At 38.5% G+C, this 26675-nt stretch overlaps 1 non-coding gene and 1 pseudogene across 1 annotated transcript; one reads left to right on the top strand and one right to left on the bottom strand.

The window, feature by feature from the left end:
• The first annotated feature begins 1684 nt into the window (after nt 1-1684).
• LOC129553116 (aurora kinase B-like) lies at nt 1685-26367 on the top strand (annotated as a pseudogene).
• On the bottom strand, nt 21363-21444 carry TRNAN-GUU (transfer RNA asparagine (anticodon GUU)). Its single transcript has one exon. It is a non-coding gene; the product is annotated as a tRNA-Asn (tRNA).
• Nucleotides 26368-26675: the final 308 nt, after the last annotated feature.

Genomic DNA, 26675 nt, shown 5'->3' with positions numbered 1-26675 from the left:
AGTACTCTTGCCTAGAAAATCCCATGGATGGAGGAGCCTGGTAGGTTGCAGTCCGTGGGGTCACTAAGGGTCGGACACGACTGAGCGAGTTCACTTTCACTTTTCACTTTCACACATTGGAGAAGGAAATGGCAACCCACTCCAGTGTTCTTGCCTGGAGAATCCCAGGGGCGGGGGAGCCAGGTGGGCTTCCGTCTATGGGGTCACACAGAGTTGGACACGATTGAAGTAACTTAGCAGCAGCAGCATCTATTAAATGAAAGGATTGAATTGGATAATGATTTGTAAGATAATTTCCAGTTTTAGCGTTCTATGATATTTTGAATATAATTCAGGCCTTTGATTCTGCCCTGAGCCATTTTTTTTTTTTTAACTTTGAAATGAAGCCAGATTTATCGTTCCTCTCTTTCCCAGTCTGCTCCCAAAGCACTTTGGTTTCTTTGTGGGCTGAGCTACTAAGGAGATACAGCATAAGCCAAATTTGATTTTGGAGATAATTACTCATATTTTCTGATTCAAATATCATATTTCAATATTTTAAAAGTATTGAGAAACAACATTCCAGATACTAATGGAAAGCTGACAGACTGTGGACACAGAAAGAAAATGTTATTTAACCTATTTTAGAGAAAAACAATTCTGTTATATATTTAGATTCAAAGAGGTCATATATTACCCCAAAATGTGAATGTTAGTCATGATTATTATTTAATGGACATAAAGAAAACATAAATTATGTTGAAGTCCAATGCTTACTCTAATATAAAGGACAAAAAGATAGCTGTAACCAAAAAAAAAAGAAGAATATTCAAATATTCAGATTGTTATTAACTACACATTAAATATCTCTGGGATTTTTCAGTATAAAATATGTTTCTCTAATTTTGAGCAATTGATTTAAGAATTAGAGTATAGGGTTCCTTCTGATAGATTCAGTGATTAGCAGAACTAAAACCCCTCTCTGAGCTAGATTCAGCAATGAAGAACACAATTTTGATTTTAATTCTCAATAAAAAATTTGCTCTCTATCACTTTTGGAAACTATCACTATCTATCACTAATGGAAACACTTTCCTGTTTCCATAGAGAATATGATGCAATTTCCATATAACTATGTCCTCAAGATACCCAAATCAAGTTTGCTTTCCCTAGTTTGCATTTGTGTGTTTTACCTTGGTTTGGAAAGATTTCAAACCTTGGGCCAGGTTCTGTGGCTCATAATTTAGAGATGAGTTGTTAATTAAAACTTAATATTGCTGCTTGTAAAACATAATTTATAAAACCTCATGAACTTATTAAACTATGCACCCATATACTGGATTGAATACTATCCCTCCAAAATTCATGTGACCCAGAACCTCAGAATGTGACCTTAATTGGAAATAATATCTTTGCAGATGTCATAAATTAAGCTGAGGCCGTACCGGGGACTTTCCTGGTGGTCCAGGCATTGAGACTTCACCTTCCAGTGCAGGGGCTGAGAGTTCCATCCCTGGCTGGGGCGCGAAGATCCCACAGCCTCACAGTCAAAACACCGGAACATAAACAGAAGAAATATTGTAACAAATTCAATACAGACTGAAAATAATGGTCCACATCAAAAAAAAAAACTTAAGAAAAAAATGAGGTCCTACTGGATTAGAAGGGACCCTAAATCTAATACAACTGCTGTTCTCATAAGAAGATGAGACTTTGGACCAAGAAACAGACATGGAAGGAAGACAACCAGGTGAAGACACAGGCCGTGATGCAGCTGCAAGCCGTGAATGCCAAGGATTGCTGGCAACCCGCAGAAGCCAGGAAAAGCCAAGAAAAAGTGTCTCCCCTAGAGCCTTCAGGAAGAGCATGGGTCTGCCCACACCTTGATTTTGGATTTCTAACCTCCAGAATTGTGAGTGAGCAATTTTCTCTTGTTTTAACCCCCACAGTTTTCAGCACTTTCTAAAAGCAGCCCCAGGAAACCAATATACCTCCCCATCCAGTAAATTAGCAAATTCCCATTTATCCAATTGAGAATAATTTTCTCTACTTAAAAACTTATATAAACTCTTCACAAAGAAAGCAATATACAAAGCAAAGCAAATACAAAACATATATGAAGCAAAACTGGTATGGACAAAAAATATAAAGTGAATACAAAAGAAATCACCTCCAAGATGTACATGAAAATAGAATATTGCCTGCATTGTGCAAATTTCTCAAAAGTTTCTTCGCAGTCATACCTCTTTCCCCTCCATGTATAACCACTTTCCAGAGTCCGATTTTAATACTTTCTGTGGTATTCGTGTGGCATTCTTATTATGGTCCCTATGCAGCATGCTTTTGTTTTGACTTCTTTTTGACATCATATAATTGAAATTCTGATATATATGCATACATAAATATGATATTTTTGTTTGTGTGCTGCTTCTGCTGCTGCTGCTAAGTGGCTTCAGTCGTATCAGACTCTGTGCAACCCCATAGACGGCAGCCCACCTGGCTGCACTGTCCCTGGAATTCTCCAGGCAAGAACACTGGAGTGGGTTGCCATTTCCTTCTCCAATTCAGGAAAGTGAAAAGTGAAAGTGAAGTCACTCAGTCATGTCCCACTCGTAGCGACCCCATGGACTGCAGCCCACCAGGCTCCTCCGTCCATGGGATTTTCCAGGCAAGAGTACTGGAGTGGTTGTCATTTCCTTTTCCAGGGGATCTTCCCAATCCAGGAATCGAACCTGCGTCTTCTGCATCAGCAGGCAGATTCTTTACCACTCTGCCACTTGGGAAGCCCATACCTCTGTATATGTAGTAGCAATATTCTACTCGCTACTGTTATACCTAATGCTGAACGGCTTAGAGTGTGCTCAAAACTTCATTTGTCAATACTCATACCAATTTCATTTCTACAACAGTGGATACGTTTCTATTGCTGCACAACCTTTCAGACACTTCATATTCCAAGTTAATTTTGCCCAATATAGTACTTATAGAATGATATTTCCTATCATTTAATGATAATGGCTTTCATTTTTATCACTGTGATTACTAATTATAGTAACCATGTATATCATTTCATCTCCTTTTGGACTTTTTTGTGTATAATTTGCCTATACAAGATTTTTGCTCATGTTTTTCTATTGCGTTGTCTGTGTTGCCCTTAATAACACTAGAGTTGTTTCCGTAAGTCTAAATGTCTCTTCTTTGTTGGTTATGCCTACAATAACTACCCTCTCCCACAACATCATCAGCCCATGTATATTGTGGTGCCCAGCATCAGGACAGGCAGCCAAGGAGACAATGAGAGCTGAGACACAATTTGGGCTTCACTTACAGAATCATGTTCTTTATGTGGCTATAGCATTTAGGAAAGCTATTTTTTCTAATATAGAGTTCCCTAACCTTGTGGCTTCTCCTTTCTCCCTTAGGTGCTTTAATGAACAAAGGCTCTTAATATAACATAGCAAATTTTATCAGTATTTTTCTGTATCTCCCTCTATCTCTTTAGTTGCTAAGTCATATCTGATCCATGGACTGTAGCCTGCCAGGCTGCTCTGTCCATGGGGTTCTCCAAGCAAGAATACTGAAATGGGTTGCCATTTCCTGCTCCAGGGGAATCTTCCCAACCCAGGAATTGAACCTGGGTCTCCTGCATTGCAGGCAATTCTTTACCAACTGAGCTATGAGGGAAGCCCTCTTTCTGTATGTTTAGAGCTATTTATAATTCAAGTTGTTCTTTCATGACTTAAGTACTCATATGACTTCTAGATTATCTAACTTTTTAAAATTTTAATTTTAGGCCTTTGGAAATCTAAAACTTTATTGAATACTCAATTTTCCTAGAACCGTTTAATGTGAAAAAATTAAAAACCAAAACTTTGGTTTTTTCGTCATTCATGACATATTTACCATAGTCAAAAATATGATACTTTCTGTACTTTCTACTCCTAACTATGGATCTGTTTGCTTCTGAACCAATTCCAAACCAGCTTTATTACTACTGCTTTAGAAAGTGAATAGGAACTCAAAAGCCTCTTGATGAAAGTGAAAGAGGAGAGTGAAAAGGTTGGCTTGAAGCTCAACATTCAGAAAACAAAGATCATGGCATCTAGTCCCATCACTTCATGGGAAATAGATGGGAAAACAGTGGAAACAGTGTCAGACTTTATTTTTTTGGGCTCCAAAATCACTGCAGATGCTGATTGAAGCCAGGAAATTAAAAGACGCTTGCTCCTTGGAAGGAAAGTTATGACCAATCTAGATAGCATATTAAAAAGCAGAGACATTACTTTGCCAACCAAGGTCCGTCTAGTCAAGTCTATGGTTTTTCCCGTGGCCATGTATGGATGTGAGAGTTGGACTGTGAAGAAAGCTGATCGCCGAAGAATTGATGCTTTTGAACTGTGGTGCTGGAGAAGACTCTTGAGAGTCCCTTATACTGCAAGGAGATCCAACCAGTCCATTCTAAAGGAGATCAATCCTGGGTGTTCATTGGAAGGACTGATGCTAAAGCTGAAACTCCAATACTTTGGCCACCTCATGCGACGAGTTGACTCACTGGAAAAGAGTCTGATGCTAGGAAGGATTGGGGGTGGGAGGAGACGGGGATGACCGAGAATGAGATGGCTGGCTGGCATCACCGACTAGATGGACATGGGTTTGAGTGAACTCAAGGAGTTGGTGATGGACAGGGAGGCCTGGCATGCTGTGATTCATGGGGTCGCAAAGAGTCGGACACGACTGAGCGACTGAACTGAACTGAACAATATGTTTTGACCTTTCACAAGTTCTTCCAAGAGTGTCATGAGCATATTCAATCCTATATATATATATTTATAAATATATGATTGATATATATATAATTGTATATATATGATTATTTATATATATATGTATGATTGTTTTATATATATATATGATTGTTAAGTTATACAAACACAGCCACATGCCCACACATTCACAACCACATTGAATGTTGATTGTTGTGGTATTATATACACACATCAATTTGGAGAAAATTGAGATAATTTATACTTTTTCCACTCTATGAACTTAGGATACTTTTTCATTTATGTGAATGATTTTATGACCCTTTTTCCAGAACCATGAGCTTGGAGAAGCAGGAGGAGAGGAGGGTGTCCTTCTCTTTCATGCTTACTCTAAAGAGATCTTTGACTTTCAAGTAAATGTGGGAAGCATTTCTTATGAGATTCCACACCTTGATAGTCCTGGGTCTAGATTAGTCTCTAGCTCTTCATTAGCTAAAACCAGTTACAAGGTGTCAGATTATGGTTTGAGAACAAGAGCAGACTTGGTGCTCTCATATTCTTTACACATCTCTAGGTTCATAACTTTCTACTAAAATTATCTTCACTATCTGCACTATTTTCATACTCTCCAACATCATTAAGGAAATTAAATAAAATACATTGAGCATTTATAAGGAAGGAAAATTGATTCTAAAATAATTAGCTCACTTTTTCAGGAAATAGAAGTATACATTTTATAAAAGTCATGTGCTAGGCATTTATTTCAAAATGATGGCATATAGAGGGCATGTGATATAACTGGAGAATTCATAATAAATTTCAATTAAATATATTCATGTTTTAATATTTATTTTTGTCTTCATATTATATGTCAATACATTAGTAAATTAATGATAGAAAGCTTGAGATTCAAAAAGAAACTGTTAATCTCTCAAAATATGGTTCAGACTTTATGCTTTGGGTTCCTTAATTTCTTTAACTATATGTCAAATGTTGCTATGTAGGAATAGAGGAAGAGCAAATAAGTTCGACCAAAGGCATTCAAAATTTCCTTTAACAAGAATAATTCTTTTTCCTTATTAAATTGGAATTCCTCACACATATTTATTTGAAAGAATAATTTCCACAAATAAATATTTGCAAACCACTGGCCTCCAGAAAGAAATGAAATTTTCAGATACACCGATCAAACAGTGTCTGACCTATTGTATTAAGACCTGAACATTATACTTCATGAAATATTTTCAGTGGAAAATTATTTTAGTTAATTCTAAAAAATATAAAGTACATTACATAAAATGCTATTATTCAATAAGTATTTACTGGGTTTTGACTAACCCACTGGGCATTCCTGTTTGAAGAGTGAGAAAAAGAGAATCAGTCCCATGGTTGATGAAACTTACATTTCAGTGAGTGAGATAGAAAAATATATGCAATAAAATAATGGTAAATATAGTTTTATATAATAATTATGAGCTAATGAGTTAACAAAATGTCAAAAGGGAATAAAACTCCTAAACTCTAAATGCAGTATAACTGTATATGGATGTAAAGAAAACAGATCAGCAAATTCTTACTTTACCAATTACACAAAATTTACTCTGGAAATGATGTTCAAATTTGCAATCAATCAGAAGTTAATATTGGTGACTGGTAATGGAAGAGATTCTTCATCTCTATATTCCTTCTTTACCTTTATATCCACAAATATTTGTAAAAGTCTTCTTCTTTTTCTACTCCTCTTACTTTGGGATTGTTTATATTTTTCTCTCTATAATGCCATTAAATGTTAGAGAAAAAAAGAAGAAAAGATGAGAGGTAGATGTCATAGGACTCAATGAAATAAGCTTCTCTTTCTCTTTAATTAATGTATTTTAATTGGAGGATAATTACCTTCCAATACTGTGATGTTTTTACCATACACCAATATGAATCAGCCATGGATATCTGTCCCCTCCATCCTGAACCCCGTCCTACCTCCCTCCCCATCCTACCCCTCCAGGTTGTCACATCACTGGCTTTGGGTGCCCTGCTTCTCACATCAAACTCACACTGGTTATTATCTATTTTACATATGGTAATGTGTATGTTTCAATGTTATTCTCTCCAACCATCCCACCCTCCCCTTCCTCCACTGAGTCCATTTTTTCAATTTGCACAGCATAAAGACATCCTTTGTGAAATATAACACTTCCGTCTCAATCCTCAATCAGTTTATTAGATCTTGGCTCTGGACAGCAACAGAAGTAGGTGACACCAGAGAAACTCTAAAAGACCTCTCCACGACAAAGTCAATGAACTCATTCCCAGGCCGGGCATAGCGTGTCAGGACAAGCTGGCGGTGCCATCTGTTACTCTATTGATCGTCAGTGTTTGTTCAAAAGCTTTGGCCAGTTGAGTGGGTGTCTCCTTTCTCCTCACCTATCTACATGTGTTCCCCTAAGGCTACATTCCAGCTGAAGACACAGGAGCTTTGAAATTGAAGGACAGCATTCTTCAATGCCAGGACATTATAAGCAAACTTTCTACCATTACTGCTGGAAGAACCAAACAGAGGTCAGTTTAGTGAAGCTAGGAGGGACTTCTGTCCAGAAGGAAAAAATATCAGTTAGTAAATGCACTCAAGGAAGAAGACTTTAAAAAGAAATAAAGAAAGAAAGAAACACCAGCTCCCTTTAATTTAAACTTGAGGGACTGTTTTGCTTTCTCATTCCAATTTGTATGGCAAATAAATGAGTAGAAATAGATCATGTTTTCCCTTTTTAATCTTTCTTACTCTTTTATCTATCATTTTATGTCAGCGATTAAAGGTATATTATGAGATTGAAAAACTTTGCATCTGTGTACGAAATACCACAAAGACATTAGAGTATCAAAAAATAAATTGTGACTAAAAAAGTTATGATTAGATATAGCAATATTAACTCCATAAGTGAATATTTGAAATATAATATGTACATGCACAAATATAATCCATATCATCTAAGCTATAGTATTTTCCCACAATCAACTGCATTTTTCTATTTATAAAAGCATACTTTTGTATAGCATCTGGGATATTTATTATCCAAAATTTTAATTTCTTACTTAAATGCAGCTACCTTTAGGTTGTTTTTTTGGAAAAAAATGTGTTATTACATATGCTATAGGGTTTCCCAGGTAGTACAATAATAAAGAACCCCCCTGGCAGTTGAGGAGATGCAAGAAACGTGAGTTTGATCCCTGGTCAGGAAGATCCCCTGCAGTAGGAAATGGCAACCTACTCCAATATCCTTGCCCATGCGGCCGGAAAGAGTTGGACATGACTGAGCAACTGAGCACATACACATATAAACTTATATGTGAAGTAGTATTTTTAAGTCTTACAATATGCTTTTTTTTAAGTTTTGAACCATGAATTGTGCTATTGAATAACTCATATTTTTTAAATATATTTTTTATTTATTATAAGATAAACAGTTCCTGAAGACAGCAGTAAAAAAAAAAAACTCTGATTAATCATTTAATGCTATATGATTATCTTTTATTAATTATGTCATAGTAAGTATGATACTGATGAACGCTTACTTCATTACATACATTCACACATATTCATATGTGTACATGTATCCATTTGTAGTTGGAAAACTAAGACTCAGGAAAGGTATGCAGCTAGCTTGTGGCTAAGACTGGAAATCAAATCTCCAGATACCCAGAACTGCATGTTATCACACTGTGCCTGAAGGACTGGTCCGGTATATTTGACAATTGAAATGGCTTCTTCACTACCTTATAAGTAAGAATTAAATTTGGCTCACTTTCCTTGGCCAATCTTTTCACATTTATAGCATTCTTCTGGTACCTAATCCTTGTAAATTACTTCAGCTTATATTTTTGAGCCCATCTAACATGCCTAAGGCTTCTCAGGCAGTGCTAGTGGTAAAGAACCTGTCTGCTAATGCAGGGCACATAAAAGACATGGGTTCAGTCCCTGGGTGGGGAAGATCCCCTGGAGGAGGGCATGGCAACCCAATCCAGTATTCCTGCCTGGATAAGCCCATGGACAGAGGAGCCTGGTGGGCTACAGTCCATAGGGTCACAAAGAACTGGACATGACTGAAGTGATTTAGCACGCAGCATGCCATATGGCTAAATTGATGTGTTTGGCATGATGAAATATGGGAGAACTATTGAAAAACTCTTTTCATAAAGCATATATTTACCGCAAGAGAAATAAAATTAATAAACCTGTAATAACAAAAAGTTAAATTCCAAATACAAAGTCCACCACTGAATCTCTTCAGTCTTGTCTGACTCTTTGCAACTCTGTGGACTGTAGCCCACCAGCCTCCTCTGTCCATAGGATTCTCCAGGCAAGAAAACTGGAGTGGGTTGCCATGGCTGCCTCCAGGGAATCTGCCTGACCTAGGGATTGAACCCGTTTCTCTGAGGCCTTCTGCATTGTCAGGTGGGTTCTTTACCCCGAGTGCCACCTTATAGTCTTTACCCCCAAAAAAGGGAAATCCTTTCTTCTGATTATTTTTCCTAAGATTTATCTTAGTTTTACAAAATCGAGCAGCACAGAAAGTTTTATTATAAAAAGACACAGTCTCTGTCCTAATCCTCACCACAAACTTACTCTTTTCAGAGACTTCTTCTTGTAGCTTCTACTTATAGTTTTTCTGTAGTTGTTGTCTTTATTCTAAATACCTCAGATATTATATGTGACTAAGGTTGTGAAGAGACAGGAGGCGTCATACACTGATGATGCATACCAATTTTAATTATCACAGAATTCTTGGAAGGCAATTTGACAATTTCAAATGACATACTCCTTGATTCCTTTTTTACATATTTATTCCATGTATTTTCATAAATTCAAATACATATTTGTATTTGCACACAAATTATAGAAATATTTTCATTATCAAGATAAAGCTAAAATTATTTCTAAAAATTATCTAAAAGGGATCAAATTCAAGAAAATATACACAAACAATTAGGAAAAACATAGCTTAACTATGCTTAATGTAAAAACTTAATAAAAACACAATTACAACACAAATTCATAAACGTGTTCCATGTTTTATGAAGGATGAAGTGAAGTTAAGTGAAAGTCGCTCAGTAGTGTCCAACTCTTCGTGACCCCAAGGACTATACAGTCCATGGAATTCTCCAGGCCAGAATACTAGAGTGGGTTGTTGTTTCCCTCTCCAGGGGATTTTTCCAACCCAGGAATCGAACCAGGGTCTCCTGCATTGCAGGGAGATTCTTTACCAGCTGAGCTACCAGGGAAGCCCTATTTAAGAAGGATACTAGTGCATATATGTAAACACACACACACATATATATGGCAAATACAGATATCAGTTTTCATTTTGTATGTATATAAAATATATAAAATTGAAACTGTTAATAGTGACTTCTTTTAGATATGAGATTACATAGAAAAAACATTTCATATTCAATGAATGGTTTTGACTGATTCATGTATCATTTATGAAATTAAAAATAGTATACATTTTAAAACAGGAAAAAGACTTTGTAGTGGGACAGGAGATGAGACAGAATGATAAATAGGGACTGTGCTCTGGAAGCAGAGAAAAAAAAACATTTGACCTGGAGGAGTTCATTATGGAAGGCTTCGGGCAGGAGAGGCCATCTGAATTGGTTTTATGGACAAAACTACTTATTCATGTAAAGAAAGAATATCCCAATCAGATTTGCATTTTAAACAATGGCTCTGACCGAATGTGAACATTAAGTTAGATTAGAGAGGTTTTTTAGTGGTCATCCATGATAATAAAGTCCAAAATCTCTCACTCGTGACTCTGTGACCCCATGGACTGTAGCCTGCCAAGCTCCTCTGTCCATGGAATTCTCTAGGCCGGAACACTGGAGTGGGTAGCTGTTCCCTTCTCCAGGGATCTTCCCAATTCATCGATCAAACCCAGCTCTCCCGCACTGCAGGCGGATTCTCTACTGTCTGAGCCACCAGGGAAACTCAAGTAATTTATTACCCAAGATTTATGACAATGGGAATAGAAAAGATCTGTTACTTGAACCAATTCCTTGATGGAAATTGTGTTAGTTTTCCATTGTTACTGTAACACATAACCGTGAATTCAGTGGCTTACACCACACCATGCATTATCTCATGGTTCTGTAGATCTGAAATCCAGGTGCAGCTTGGCTTAGATGGATCTTCTGCTTAGTCTCAAACAACCAAAATCAGTGTTAGAATTCCCTTCAGAGGTTCTGGGCTTGAATCTGCTTCCAAGCTCAGTTGTTGACAGAATTTATTTCCGTGCAGCTGGAGAAATGAAGTCCCAGTTTCCTCAGCAGCAGTCAGCCAGGAACGAGTCTTTTACCCTAGAGGCTATCTACATTCCTTCCCATGTTTTCTCTGTTTCCCTCCTCTCACTTCAGTGTGTCTAGTCCCTCCCTTCCTTAGCATCTCTCCAATTTTTCCTTCTGCCTCATATTTTTGATTCTAGCCAGAGCTCATGTGATTAGATTTTCCCTATAAAATAATCCATAATTATTTACCTATTTGAAGGTCCAAACTTTAATTATATCTGCAAAGTCTCCTTCGCTACACAATACATGTGATGAAACATGATATATTCGCAAGATACATGCATAATATGGAGACATTTTGAGGTGGCCATTACTCAGGGCTTTCCTGGTGGCTCAGATTGTGGTTCAGACAGTTAAGAATCTGTCCGCAGTGCAGGAGACCTGGGGTTTGATCCCTGGGTCTGGAAGATCCCCTAAAGAAGGGGATAGCTACCCACACTAGCATTCTTGCCTGGAGAATTCCATGGATAGGAATTCCAAAGGAACCTATCAGGCAATAATAGTTCATGGGGTCAAAAAGAGAAGGACACAACTTAGTAACTAACACTTTCATTACTCAGCCTACCACAGATGGAATGTTCTTGGCACATAATAAATAACTGAAAAATCTATGGCAAAGCCAATCACTTCTCACTGTCTCCACTGCTACCATTCTAATCCAAATCACTGTCGTCTTTTACCTAGACTCATTCAAATTCCTCTAAACTGATTTCTGTTTCCATCCTGAGTTAGAATAAAATTAAACATATTGTTACCATGGAGGTGATCTGACCACCTTTGCCTCCCCCTCAGTCACTAATCATAGGAGTTTTCTTTTTACTTTTTAAACCACAGATATTAAAGAATTTTAATTGTTTCATCATTTTACTTATAATACTTCCCTATTAGAACTTTCTTCATTTAGGTCTCAGTTTAAATATTCCCTTCTTAATGAAGCCTTCTGCAGTCTTATTGTCTAAGCAAGGAAGCCTTCATCTTATTTCTACTAAGTCACTCTGTGTCCTATTTCCTGCCATATTTCTCTCATAATACTTACTATCAAAAATCCCCCTACTCATCTACTTATTTATATGTTCACTCCAGATGCCCATAATTAGAATATAAACTCTGAAGGAGCAAGGTCCTGGTCTACCTTGTTCACAACTTTACCATCAGCATCTAAAATCATACCTGACACTAATTCGATTCAGTTCAGTCGCTCAGTCATGTCCAACTCTTTGCAACCCCATGAATCACAGCACACAAGGCCTCCCTGTCCATCACCAACTCCCGGAGTTCACTCAAACTCATGTCCATCAAGTCAGTGATGCCATCCAGCCATCTCATTCTCTGTCGTCCCCTTCTCCTCCTACCCCCAATCCTTCCCAGCATCAGTCTTTTTCAGTGAGTCAGCTCGTCACATGAGATGGCCAATGTATTGGAGTTTCAGCTTTAGCATCAGTCCTTCCAATGAACACCCAGGATTGATCTCCTTTAGAATGGACTGGTTGGATCTCCTTGCAGTCCAAGAGACTCTCAAGAGTCTTCTCCAGCACCACAGTTCAAAAGCATCAATTCTTCGGCTCTCACTAATTAGATGCTGAATAAATATGTGTTCTATAAGTGAATAAATAGATGGATGAATTATTCTTTAAATTCCCCTTCTACTCTAAAGAAGAAATAAGAAATGGAAGTGACTTAGGGATTTAGAGGCAGCTGTGCATTGAATGATGTCCTCACAAAAGATTCATTCAAGTCCTAAGCCTTGGTACCTATGAATGTGACCTTATTGAAAACAGGGACTTTGCAGATATGATCAAGTTAATGTGAATTCACACTGGAGTAGAGTGACCCCTTAAGCCAAATGGCTGATGTTCTCTTAAAAAGAGGAGGAGATACATAGAGGTGGAAACACACAGGAAGAACGCTGGGTAATAGCAGAAGCAGAGATGAGTGATATTTCTGTAAGCCAAGGGAGACTAAGAATTGCTGGTGACACCAGAAACTAAGAATAAGGTATAGAAGAGATTTCATCTGAGAGCCCTCAGAGAGAGCGTGGCCTTGTCCACAGCTAAATGTAGGACTTCCAGCTTCTAGAACTTTCAAAGAAAAAAATTTCTATTGTATAAAACCACCTAGTTTGTGATATTTTGTTATGGCAGCCCTAAGAAATGAATACAAGGGCTATTTATCAAGATGCAGGTTTACAGGTCTGCAATGGTTATTTCAATTGTAATGTGTTAGCTTTCAGATATTTGCAGGACCACCTGAAATACCATAAGATGTTGCCTTATCAAAGCAGCCTCATAGAGGGCTTAGCTGTTACTCAATGCTGAATTTTACTAATGATTCACAGTGAATATAAGCAAAATGCAAGCATGGATGCAACATTTCTTTTGGAGGAATCCTGAATCTGTCAGATTCAGATCCCTAATGCCCTTTGCTTACTTTGTTGTTGGAGTGATAGAACTAGTGGTAGAGAACTGACAATATATCCATGAATTACATGCTGGCCCAGAGAACACTGTTTGGATCCAGGGTTTCTTTTTTTGTGTGTATTCACTTACTAGGGCTGCCATAGCAAAATACCACAGACTGGGGGACTTTAAGAGAAGCAAGAACTTATTTCTATTCTCTGAGCTATGAACATGAGTATTCTATTCATATTCTCATAGTTTTGAAGGTTGAAATCCAAAATCAAGGTGTTGGCAGGTTCGGTTTCTCCATTGGCCTCTCTCCCAGGCACTGTTCTCATGTGTCTTCACACGGACTTTCGTGAGTGTGCATCGCTGGTGTCTTGTCCTCTTCTTCTGAGAACACAGTCCTACTGGATTAAGGCTTCACTCTTATGAGCTCATTGAACCTTAACTACCTCTCTAAAGGCCTTGTTTTCCAATGCAGTCACAGCAGCTGGTGGTTAAACCTTGAACATATTAATTTTGAGAAGACTCCATTATATGTATCTGTATATATATAATGCTAATGTATTTATGTATATTAAAATACATATTATCCATTTCATCATTTTTAAAGAAAGTTAATAGCTGCTTTCCATTTTTGTTCAGAAGGTCATTTAATTCAGCCAACATATGATTTTTTAAACTTTATTGAAATATAATTGACAAATAAAATTGTGATACACTTAAAATATATATTGTAGTGATAGTTTGCTATCAATGTATATTATGAAAAAATTCTCTCCTTTGATTTCATTAATAAGTCTGTCACCTCACCTATTTTCTTTTCTGTTTTCTTTTTTGATGAAAACATATAAGTGCTACTGTCTTAGGAGGTTTCAGACATGTAATACAGTGTTATAAATTATAATCACCATATTATCATTAAAACCTCAGACCTTATTCATCTTAGAACTGAAAGTCTATACCCTTTTGCCAACTTCACCTTATTTCTGCATCCTCCTCCAGCTCCTGGTGACCACTTTTCTACTCCCTGTTTCTATACGTATTACTTAAAAAAATTTCCTGTATAAGGCATACCATACAGTTTTTGTCTCTCTGACATATTTCATTCATTGCACAATGTCCTCCATGTCCATCCACATTGTCACAAATGATAGAATTCTCTTCTCATTGAATGCAGTATAATACTGTATTATATAAAGTTACACAGTTTCTTTTTCTGTTTTATTTTCTAATTGGAGGGAAATTGCTTTACAATGTTATATTGATTTCTGCCATACGACAATGTAAATCAGTCACAATTATACATATATACCCTCCTTGAGCCTCCTGCCCCTTCCCGCATCCCATCCCTCTGCGTCATCACAGAGCACCAGGCTAGGCTCGCTGTGTTATACAGCAGCTCCCCACTAGCTTTCTGTTGTACACATGGTATTGCATATATATATATATAATCAATGCTACTTTCTCCATTCATCCCACTTTCTCCTTCCCCCACTGTGTACACAAGTCTGTTCTCTACATCTGTGTCTCCATTCCTTCCCTGCAAATAGGCTCATCAATACCGTTTTTCTAGATTCCATATAAATGTATTAATATACAATATTTGTTCTTCTCTTTCTGACTTACTTCACTCTGTATAACAGGCTCTAGGTTCATCCACCTCACTAAAACTGACTCAAAGTTATTCTTTTTACGGCTGAGTAATATCCAGTTGTATATATGTACCACATTTTCTTTGTCCATTCATCTGTGAATGGACATCTAGCTTGCTTCCATGTCCTGGCTATTATAAATGTACACATTTTCTTGATCCATTCATCCATTGATGGACACAAATGTGTCAATGACTAATGAAGAAAGACATTTCCTATGTATTATCACATACGGGAAAAAGTGAGACAAGCTTTTTTTTTCCCAAGGATTCAGGCTGTGAGATGAAAGAAATCATATAATAACTAACTCAATAAACATTCCATAAAGGTATAAAGCAATGTGCAAATTCCAAAAGACAAACAAAAAATGTCCATCCAGCCGTTTGGAATCAACCAGAGGTTTAGAGGTTTAAAGGATCAAAAGTCTTGGAATCTGGGAAGACACAGGTATTACTGGTGGAAAGAATGACTGTGTGAAGGTCTTCAGTCAACATTAAGGTCATTTACATGCTTAAAAAACAGAATTTTAGACTACTCTATTACTAATAAATCTCACAAGTGTTTTAGACCACTATAGCTTAAATTTCATATTTTTAAACAAAAATATAAAATGATTTCAGAGTCTTCATTTTTTTCAATTCTTATAGTGTGATTCATTCCAATCCCAAAGAAAGGCAATGCCAAAGAATGCTCAAACTACCGCACAATTGCACTCATCTCACACGCTGGTAAAGTCATGCTCAAAATTCTCCAAGCCAGGCTTCAGCAGTATGTAAACCGTGAACTCCCAGATGTTCAAGCAGGTTTTAGAAAAGGCAGAGGCACCAGAGATCAAATTGCCAACATCCACTGGATCATGGAGAAAGCAAGAGAGTTTCAGAAAAACATCTATTTCTGCTTCATTGACTATGCCAAAGCCTTTGACTGTGTGGATCACAATAAACTGTGGAACATTCTGAAAGAGATGGGAATCCCAGACCACCTGACCTGCCTCTTGAGAAACCTGTATGCAGGTCAGGAAGCAACAGTTAGAACTGGACATGGAACAACAGACTGGTTCCAAATAGGAAAAGATGTACGTCAAGGTTGTATATTGTCACCTTGCTTATTTAACTTATATGCAGAGTACATCATGAGGAACGCTGGGCTGGAAGAAGCACAAGCTGGAATCAAGATTGCTGGGAGAAATATCAATAACCTCAGATATGCAGATGACACTACCCTTATGGCAGAAAGTGAAGAGGAAGTCAAAAGCCTCTTTATGAAAGTGAAAGAGGAGAGTGAAAAGGTTGGTTTGAAGCTCAACATTCAGAAAACAAAGATCATGGCATCTGGTCCCATCACTTCATGGGAAATAGATGGAAAAACAGTGGAAACAGTGTCAGACTTTGTTTTTTGGGCTCCAAAATCACTGCAGATACTGATTGCAGCCATGAAATTGAAAGACTCTTGCTCCTTGGAAGGAAAGTTATGACCAACCTTGATAGTATATTAAAAAGCAGAAACATTACTTTGCCAACCAAGGTCCGTCTAGTCAAGGCAATGGTTTTTCCCGTGGTCATGTATGGATGTGAGAGTTGGACTGTGAAGAAGGCTGATCGCCGAAGAATCGATGCTTTTGAACTGTGGTGTTGGAGAAGACTCTTGAGAGTCCCTTATACTGCAAGGAGATCCAACCAGTCCATTCTAAAGGAGATCAATCCTGGATGTTCATTGGAAGGACTGATGCTAAAGCTGAAACTGCAGTACTTTGGCCACCTCATGCGACGAGTTGACTCACTGGAAAAGACTCTGATGCTGGGAAAGGTTGGGGGCGGGAGGAGAAGGGGACGTCGGAGAATGAGATGGCTGGATGGCATCACCGGCTCTGTGGTCATGAGTTTGAATGTACTCCAGGAGTTGGTGATGGACAGGGAGGCCTGGCGTGCTGTGATTCATGGGGTTGCAGAGAGTCGGACACGACTGAGTGACTGAACTGAACTGAACTGAACTGATAGTGTGATTAGTCCCATCAGGGCAATTTGTAAAGGAAATATCTAATTTTGTGAAGGCATAAGTCGAAGTATTCACTAGAGTCTCCTCAAGTTCCAAAATTTATTGAATGCTAGGGAAGTAGAAGGACAAAGAATTGTCTTTATACACAACTAATTCTAATAAAAAGCTCATTTTTTCTAGGTTAAACTATATGAAATTATCACTATCTGGATTTTTTGACCTATCAAACCCAATCCCATATGGTTCAACTTAATAAAAAAAATTCCATTTATAAATTATAATTCTGCCTTCCAAATACTGCAATCAAGATATAAGTTCCATATGCACTTAACCTTGTCATTCAAATCAATAACAGAGCAATTATAACTTAAAAACAAAGTTTTATAAGTCTAATATGCTGAGGTTAAAGTCATGTGGAAAATAATATGCTATGCATTTAATGCAAGGTAATATCAACTTAGGTTTTTCTGTATTCTAAAGGACAGAATTTAACAGGGGAAAAAAAGAGAAAAGTTACATTTTGGATAAATCATACGCTGGCCCAAAATTTTCATAAAAATAACTTTCTACTACTTTTTGTTATAATTTTTAGCTAGCTTATATAGTAACTGATTACATCTCAATGAAGATATCCAATATGGCATTCACAGTGCATTAGTGTTGTTATGTTATATACTAGTCTCTTTCCTGGGTGCACATTAGATTTTCAGGATCATGCAGCTGGCAAAGAATAAGATGCTATTATGAAACAGCTATTTAAATGTGAATTGTTCCTCAAGCTGCCATGGGTAATAGAGGACCTAAAAGAAATTTTCTCCATTTCAGTAAATTAACAGTCTCTGGGGAGAAATATTTTCAGAGTCACTTAAGACGTAGGGTACTTTCCTTTAGTTCATAAAAATTACCACACTTCCCAAAGCACATCAACCCAGGGAGGAATCCTGGAGCCTTTATATTCTCATAAACTTTATCAGAGTCACTGACTTCAAGATCTCTCGAACTTTAAATCTTACATTTAATCTTTTTTGGACTCAATGGAAGAAGGTAAGGGTGATATGATTTGAGAGAATAGCACTGAAATATGTACATTGCCATATGTAAAATAAATGACAGGTGCATGTTCAATGAATGAAGCAGGGCACCCAAAGCCTGTGCTCTGGGACAACCCAGAGGGATAGAGTGGGGAGGGAGGTGGGAGAGGGGTTCAGGAAGTGGGGGGACATGTATACCTGTAGCTGACTCATGTTGATGTATGGCAAACACCATCATGATATTATAAACTAATTATCTTCCAATTAAAATAAATTAATTTAATTTAAATCTTACATTCAATTTCTAAACCTTTAAAAAAGTCATTTTTTCCCTTCCCTTTCACACCTAAACTTTTTACTGTGTTTGAATAATTTCTTCTTTATTAGTCTGGGCAAGAGAGAGAAAATATGAAAATAACACCTTTCCTGTAAGTGTTGAAAATTCTAGGTACTTGGTTTCCAACCTTCTCTGTACTTGAATTTGTGAGCATGTGATTTAGGCTTCTTCACACAGATATAAATTGCCTGACTTTGTGTCAGAGCTAACGACAAACGTGGAAGGTGCTACTGCAGGGTCAGATTATCAGTCTCTTTGTGTGTGTGTGTGTGTGTGTGTGTGCATCAGTTGGGTTGCTCAGACACAACTGAGCGACTAAACATAGCACATGTGCAGACCTGCTAAGTCACTTCAGTCGTGTCCAAATGTTTGCGACCCTATGGACTGTAGCCCACCAGGCTCCTCTGCCCAAGGGATTATCCAGGAAAGAACACTGGAGTGGGTTGCCATGCCCTCCTCCAGGGGATTTCCTCTCCCAGGTATCAAACTGACATCTCTTGTATCTCCTGCGTTGGCAGGCTGATTCTTTACCACTGGCACCACCTGGGAAGCCCAATATATACATAGATAATGATATATATCAATATAGCTATCAGTTCAGTTCAGTTCAGTCGCTCAGTCATGTCCAACTCTTTGCGACTCCATGAATCACAGCACGTCAGGTCTCCCTGTCCATCACCAACTCCCGGAGGTCACTCAAACTCATGTCCATCGAGTCGGTGATGCCATCCAGCCATCTCATTCTCTGTCATCCCCTTCTCCTCCCGCCCCCAATCCTTCCCAGCATCAGAGTCTTTTCCAGTGAGTCAATTTGTCACATGAGGTGGCCAAAGTATTGGAGCTTCAGCTTTATCATCAGTCCTTCCAATGAACACCCAGGATTGATCTCCTCTAGAATGGACTGGTTGGATCTCCTTGCAGTCCAAGAGACTCTCAAGAGTCTTCTCCAGCACCACAGTTCAAATGTATCAATTCTTCGGCGATCAGCTTTTTCCATAGTCCAGCTCTCACATCCATACATGACCATGGGAAAAACGACTAGATGGACCTTCGTTGACAAAGTAATGTCTCTACTTTTTAATATGCTGTCTAGGTTGGTCATAACTTTCCTTCCAAGGAGTAAGCATCTTTTAATTTCATGGCTGCAGTCACCATCTGCAGTGATTTTGGAGCCCCCAAAATAAAGTCTGCCACTATTTCCACTGTTTCCCCATCTATTTGCCATGAAGTGATGGCACTGGATGCCATGATCTTTGTTTTCTTAATGTTGAGCTTTAAGCCATCTTTTTCGCTCACCTCTTTCATTTTCATCAAGAGGCTCTTTAGTTCTTCTTCACTTTCTGCCATAAGGGTGGTGTCATCTGCATATCTGAGGTTATTGATATTTCTTCCGGCAATCTTTGTGCCATATATCTGGACAAATGCCTGTTATCCTCTGATTTCTTAGTGTCTTAAAAATAGGAATTCTATCAGCCGCAAAGTGCTTAGTTGCTCAGTCATGTCCAACTCTTTGCTACCCAATGGACTGTAGCCCGCCAGTCTCTCTGTCCATGGGATTTTTTTTCAGTCAATAAATAATACTGGAGTGGGTTGCCATTTCCTCCTCCAGGGAATCTTCCCAACCCAGGGATCGAACCTGCATCTCCTTGTCTCCTGCATTAGCAGATGAATTCTTTACCACAGAGCCACTTGTGAAGCCTCTATCTGTCAGAAATGTGTGCTAAAAGGCTGTTTAGAAATAATTTATTAAAATTAAAGAAAAATACATTTCAGAACAATAAGTGATCTGTAATGAAATATATGTTTTAAAAACTTGTACTGGCAATAAAATTACATTCACTTTCAATATATCACAATATGAGAAATGACATTAAAATAACATTTTATCCTGCCTATATAACACTTCATTCCACTGAGATAAACACATTGTTGTTGAAGTTCCATTCTTTTTTAACCATACAGAAAGTAAAATTTTATGGGAATTGCATAAACTTGACTTCATCTCAGAATGGAATATTGATTTTATATCAGTGTATGGCTAAGATTAAATATATTATGCTTTAGTGAATCATATTGCAAAATTTGAAAAGAACAATAAAACCTAATATGGTTTTTTGAACAAAACATACAGTAAATTCAATGATATGATTTGATGTTTATGCACAAAAATAACTTACAACATTCAGGGCTTTGCATTGCTTTTTTCAAAAATGAAACTGTAAACCAATCCACAAAGAGAATTACAGGATTTCAGAAAAGAGGAGGCACTTCAGTTTGCCTAATTCAGCCACACTGCATTGGAACAAGGATCAGAAAAGCCAAGACTATGCCACGGTCACCATACAGCGACCTGGTAAAATTAAGACAATAATCCATTTTCTTTTAACTCCTGATGAATTCTCTTTCCACTGCGCCAAGAAGTCTGTTTCATAACTAGTGAATTTAAACAGTTTTGGCTCCACTTTAAAAAAAACGAAGGGTAAAGGGAAAGGTTTTCTAAGTGACAAATATGGTGAGGTAGAAAGAAAGTGAAGTGGCTCAGTCGTGTTTGACATTTTGCGACCTGGTGGACTGTAGCCCACCAGGCTCCTCATTCCATGGGATTCTCCAGGTAAGGATACTGGAGTGGGTTGCCATTTCCTTCTCCAGGGGATCTTCCGGACCCAGGGATCGAATCCATGTCTCCTGCATTGCAGGCAGATGCTCTAACCTCAGAGCAACCAGGGAAGACCCCCAAAAAGAGAGGCGTGGACATCCGGAGTGGGTATCTTTCCCACACAGGGATCAAATCCAAGTCTCCCGCATTGCGAGTGGTGGTTTCTTCACCAGCTGAGCCACAACAGAATGCCATAAACTCAAACAGACGACGAGGATGGGATTCGAACCCACGCATGCAGAGCACAATGGATTAACAGTCCATCGCCTTAACTACTCGTCCACCTCGTGGCACAGTAGAGTAGCCATCAAAAGTAGAAACATGAAAAAAGAAAAAATAATGCCATTTGCAGCGACATGGATGGGCCTAGAGATTTCTGTACTGAGTGAAGTAAGTCAGAGAAAGACAAATGTCATGATATCGCTTATTATGTGGAATATAAGAAAAGGGTACAGATGAACTTATTACAAAAGAGGTAGAGTCACAAATGTAGAAAACAAACTTACGGTTACCATGGAGTTAGAGGAGGTGGAATAAATTGGGAGCGTCCCTTGGACTGCAAGGAGATCCAACCAGTCCATTCTAAAGGAGATCAATCCTGGGTGTTCATTGAAGGACGGATGCTAAAGCTGAAGCTGCAATACTTTGCCCACCTCATGCGACGAGTTGACTCACTGGAAAAGAGTCTGATGCTGGGAAAGGTTGGGGGCGGGAGGAGAAGGGGAAGACTGAGAATGAGATGGCTGGATGGCATCACCGACTCGATGGACATGAGTTTGAGTGAACTCTGGGAGTTGGTGATGGACAGAGAGGCCTGGCGTGCTGTGATTCATGGGGTCACAAAGAGTCGGACATGACTGAGCAACTGAACTGAACCACAAAAAAATGGCAGTTTAATGTACTATCTAATAATTTCTGATTGATAGCACAGTATCTCATACTATTATTATTTTCATTTATTTGATTTCTGATGGTTTTTCTTAATTGTATTTGTCAAAATCCTATGAAAATCCCACAAAGAAATGGAACTTAAAACACACAGATAAAATTATTTATTGTAATATTTTTTTAATTTCTATGCATACAATATTTACAATATTAAAGTAATATATTTAAAGGAGTAAATCTGAGGTTGTGTTCCTTATGGCTAAAGCCTCAGCTTATTTTTGATACATGACTGAAGCAACTTAGCAGCAGCAGCAGCAGCAGTAACATAACCTCAGAACATGTATCACATTTTTCTATGACTACATGAATTTCTCAAACTAAATGGCTATAATAGCCAAGTCACAGCTTTTTGGTAATTAGGGAAAAAAGTGACTTTCTTTGGAGGACATAACTTTACAAGGGCAAATGGCTTGAAGAGTAAATCCCAAGATGACTATCAGTCCCCACATGGCTTCTTGTCCAAGTACACATGTGCAGTGAACGACCTACACAACCGTACATGGAGAACCTGTACATATTATTTGTCTAAATCAAAGATGATTTATTTTCCTTATTTGTTATAAATTCAATGCCTAACTCTAAGGAATGAGGCACATATTACAGGGCAAGAATACACCTAAAAACCAGTCAAAAGTTTGCTAGTCATTTATTATATAAAATTATACTAAATAACATTCTGATAGTAAGACAATGAACTTAGTCGAAAAAATTGCTTTTTTGTCATCTGTCCAACATGTCTAGAAACAGATCTCACTTTTTGGTATGTATGGTGTGGCTAAGCAGAAGGGTTTTACCTAAAACTTGGAATCAACTTCAAAGATCCCCTTTATAATGTCTCTTAGGGAAAATTTTAATTGGCAATAATAAGATTCAATAACCACCTTATTTGAAGCCAATTAAAAGGGCAAGTCCCTACATTCAAGTTAGCAGAAATATTGAAAAAAAAAAAAACTCTAGGCAGTTGTTTTTTTGCCAGAGAAGACTCAACAGAAATTCCATGGGAACTGCATAAAATCTATCTTTTTGAGAGTGGGGTAGAGAGATTTTAGTTCTGCATGCGTGAGGGCAATAGTGAATGGGTACAACTTCTTACTCCCAAGTTTTTCCAAAGAGAAGAGAAATAAATAAGTAAATAAATAGTTAAATAAGTAATTGTATAAGTATGCAGGAGCCTCAGGCATAAAAAAAGAGCGTCTGGGAATCAGTTGAAACACCATAAAGCAAGGGTTCATATCCATGACCTTGAATGTTGAAGGACTTCTAATTTTGGAAGTCCTAATGTGTTTTGAAAATTAATTATTTCAATTTTATTAAATGCAATATATCATTCAGAAACTATAAACACTTGCTTCCTGATATCAGTGTTAATCTATTTTCTTAATGATACTTAATAGCCCAATATCTCATTCAACTAAATGAGCTCTATAAATTTTAATAGTTTTTTCAAAAAAGGAATTATGCTATTTAAAGAAATACTAAATATCCAGAGTAAAAGCCACCATTCCAGAAACTTTCTGTGATTTTAATTATCATACTTTATGAGGATAATATTGTCATGCACATTTATAGCAGACAAACGGGTTTCTAGGGGGAAACTGCCTTAAGTTTAATTTTAGTACTGACAGAAGGCATCTGCTTTTCTGCAAGGGAAAAACAATGTAGTCCTATCCTATGTTAATCCTGGAAGCGTTTCTATGTTTAAATTATCTTTTTATTACAAATCACAGCATTACAGAATGTTAAGTAGTAAATGAAAGTGAAAGTGTTAGTTGCTCAGTCATTTCTGACTCATTGTGACCCCATGGACTGTAGCCCACCAGGCTTTTCTGTCTATGGGATTTCCCCAGACAGGAATACTGGAGTGGATCGCCATTTCCTTCGCCAGGGGATCTTCCCGACCCAGGAATCGAACCCAGGTCTCCCTCATTACAGGCAGACTCTTTATGATCTGAGCTACCAGATCCTTTGCAATAAAAAGTATATGTAGGGGAAAACTAATTTCAAATGCCTCTGAGTAGGGATGTCTGGTTATTACATTTAGGCTTTCTAGAAGGCTTGCAGTCCACTTACTAACATTCTGGCAAAAAAGGATCTGAATAGTCGAACTAACTTTGTTCTTTACTGAAACCATTTACTAAGGGGCAAACTTTCAGTCCAGGAAAAGTTTTAGGAAGCTAGGAGAAGGAAGACAGGTATAATAAATAGTGTTAGAAACATAACCATGCCAAAGAATTGATTTTACATTTTTAATAAATAAAGCAAAACAGTCTATGTACATAAATGTTTATGTTTCTAGATCAAGTTCACTAAAACAAAGAGGAAGCCTAAAATAATTCAAAATTACAAGTTTAAAAATATTTATAAAACTGCTTATGGAGAGGTTCAGTCATTTGCTAACAACCAACATGGAGGTTTTACCATGGGCTCCAGTTCTCATACACTTTCCTTCTAAGGACTGCCAGGAAGGAAAACACCTACCCTTAATCTCTACAGCCAGAAGACTCAGACTGGTCTGAACACCTGCCCCAGAGAGGTTCTCCGGAAGAAGCTTGTCATCCATCCCATCTCTTCTGTCCCCTTGAGGGGCTCCAGTGTCCAACCCACAGCTGCTCCCTGGCCAGATGGTGGTGGAGAACAGCAGGGGGACCCCCAACATCTCAATGTGTTTCTTTGCAATCCATGACTTTGAGACTGGGCGTCCTCTAGGCAAAAGCACATTTGAAAATGTGTACCTGGCTCAGAAGAAAAAAAGCCAATTCATCTTGATGCTCAAAGCCCTCTTCAAGTCTCAGGTAGAGAAGGAAGGTGAAGAGCTCCAGCTGCGCAGGGAGATCGGCAGCCTCCCAACGTCTTGCTTCTCAGCAATTTCTCTAACCAGAAAAGGATCTACTCGATTCTGGGTTTGCCCCTTACTGGGTCGGGGAGGAAGGGGGAAGCTCCACAAGGAGCTGCGGAAGGACGGCACTTCTGAGGAGTAGCGAACAGCCAGGATGATGGAGGAGCTGGCAGATGCTCTGATGTACTGCTGCGGGAAACAGGTGATTGGCAGACTTAAAGCCAGAGAATCTGCTCTTGGGGCTCCAAAGAGAGCTGATAAGCTGGTTGGTGTGATAGCTTACGGTGAACGGTGTCGGATTCTAGATCTCCGAAGAAGAAGATTTAGCTTCAGGACCAGGGACCAGGCTTGATCACTCAAGAGCTTTTGTGTAGCAGAGTTTTAGTCAAGTAAGAAAAGGCACAGAGAAAGCTTCTGACATAGACATCAGAAGGGGGATGGACAGCGACCCCCTCGCTAGTGTTAGCAAGGGAGTCATATACTTTTATAATTAGCTATTATAGTAAATCAAAAGAACTTCTCAAGGTTGTCAAGATCTTACTAGACCCACTCCCATAATTTACATTTTAAGATAACAGGATTAGCCAGAAGGTTTTCAGGAAGGAGAGACTGTCTTCAAGCAGGATAACATTTTTTTTATATAATCCTTGAAAGTGAAAGAAAGTGAAGGTGCTCAGTCGTGCCTGACTCTTTGCAACCCCATGGACTGTAGCCTGCCAGGCTCCTCCGTCCATGGGATTTTCTAGGCAAGAGTACTGGAGTGGGTTGCCATTTCCTTAGTTCAGAGTTTAAACTGAGTTGTTTGTTGTATAATCATCAGCTCTGGGCTTAAAGAAAAAAGTGTTTTATGTGATTAAGACTAAGGAAGGTAGAGGGAAAAAAAGATGATTGTCCTTTCCTCCTCCTTGAGAATTCCAGACACTTATCTCCTTGGGGACTTCTTATCAACCTGCCTAGGAACTGGCTCTCAGGTCCATGCCCTCTCCTTGAGGAGGAAGACAATGTTTGGCACCTGGTCCCCCTTTCCACAGAGATGATTGAGGGGCACACACACACACACAGGGAGAAGGTGAATCTGGGGTGCATTGGAGTGCTCTCCTACCAGCTGTTGGTGGACAACTTGATGTTCCTGAGTGCTTCCCACAAGGAATGAGGTATATCTGCGCATCGTCAAGGTGGTACTGAAGGTCCCCGTTCTGTGCCCACAGGAGCTGCTCAAGCATAACCTCTCAGAACACCTGCCACTGACCAGGTCTCAACCCACCCTTGGGTCCAGGACCATTCTTTAAGGGTTCTGCCTCTCTCTGCCCTTCAGTCTGTCCCCGGAATTGTCCCTGTCCTTTGCTCAGTCATGTCTGTGTATATTGTAATTAGGAGGAGGGGTCCCTGGCCTCTTCCACCATCTGTCTTCTACTTCTGCTTTATTTAATAAAAGCAGCTGCTTTTTGTACTGATGACTGTAGATGTTTACAGGTGGAGACTGCTGTGGAGAAGCCATGGGAGGAGGCTGAGGAGTTACCACACACAGGGGTGAATAGAAGCAGTACTGTTGGTACCTTGTTCCTGACTTATGTTTTCACTGCCAAGTATGATCATTTGCGTAGGTTTTGCTGTTTGGTTTTGTTTTGACTGCCTTGAGCAGCCTGCAGGATCCTGCAGGATCTTAGTTAAAAAGAATAGGTGCATCCTGCAGCGGAAGTGCAGAGTACTAGCCATTGGACTGCCAGGGAATTCCCT

Source organism: Moschus berezovskii, chromosome 18, assembly GCF_049115385.1.
Source record: "Moschus berezovskii isolate FMDL1 chromosome 18, NW_MosBer_1.0, whole genome shotgun sequence".
Lineage (NCBI taxonomy): Eukaryota > Metazoa > Chordata > Mammalia > Artiodactyla > Moschidae > Moschus > Moschus berezovskii.
The sequence above is the reverse complement of the archived record's forward strand: the minus strand, read 5'-3'. Positions and strand labels throughout refer to the sequence as shown.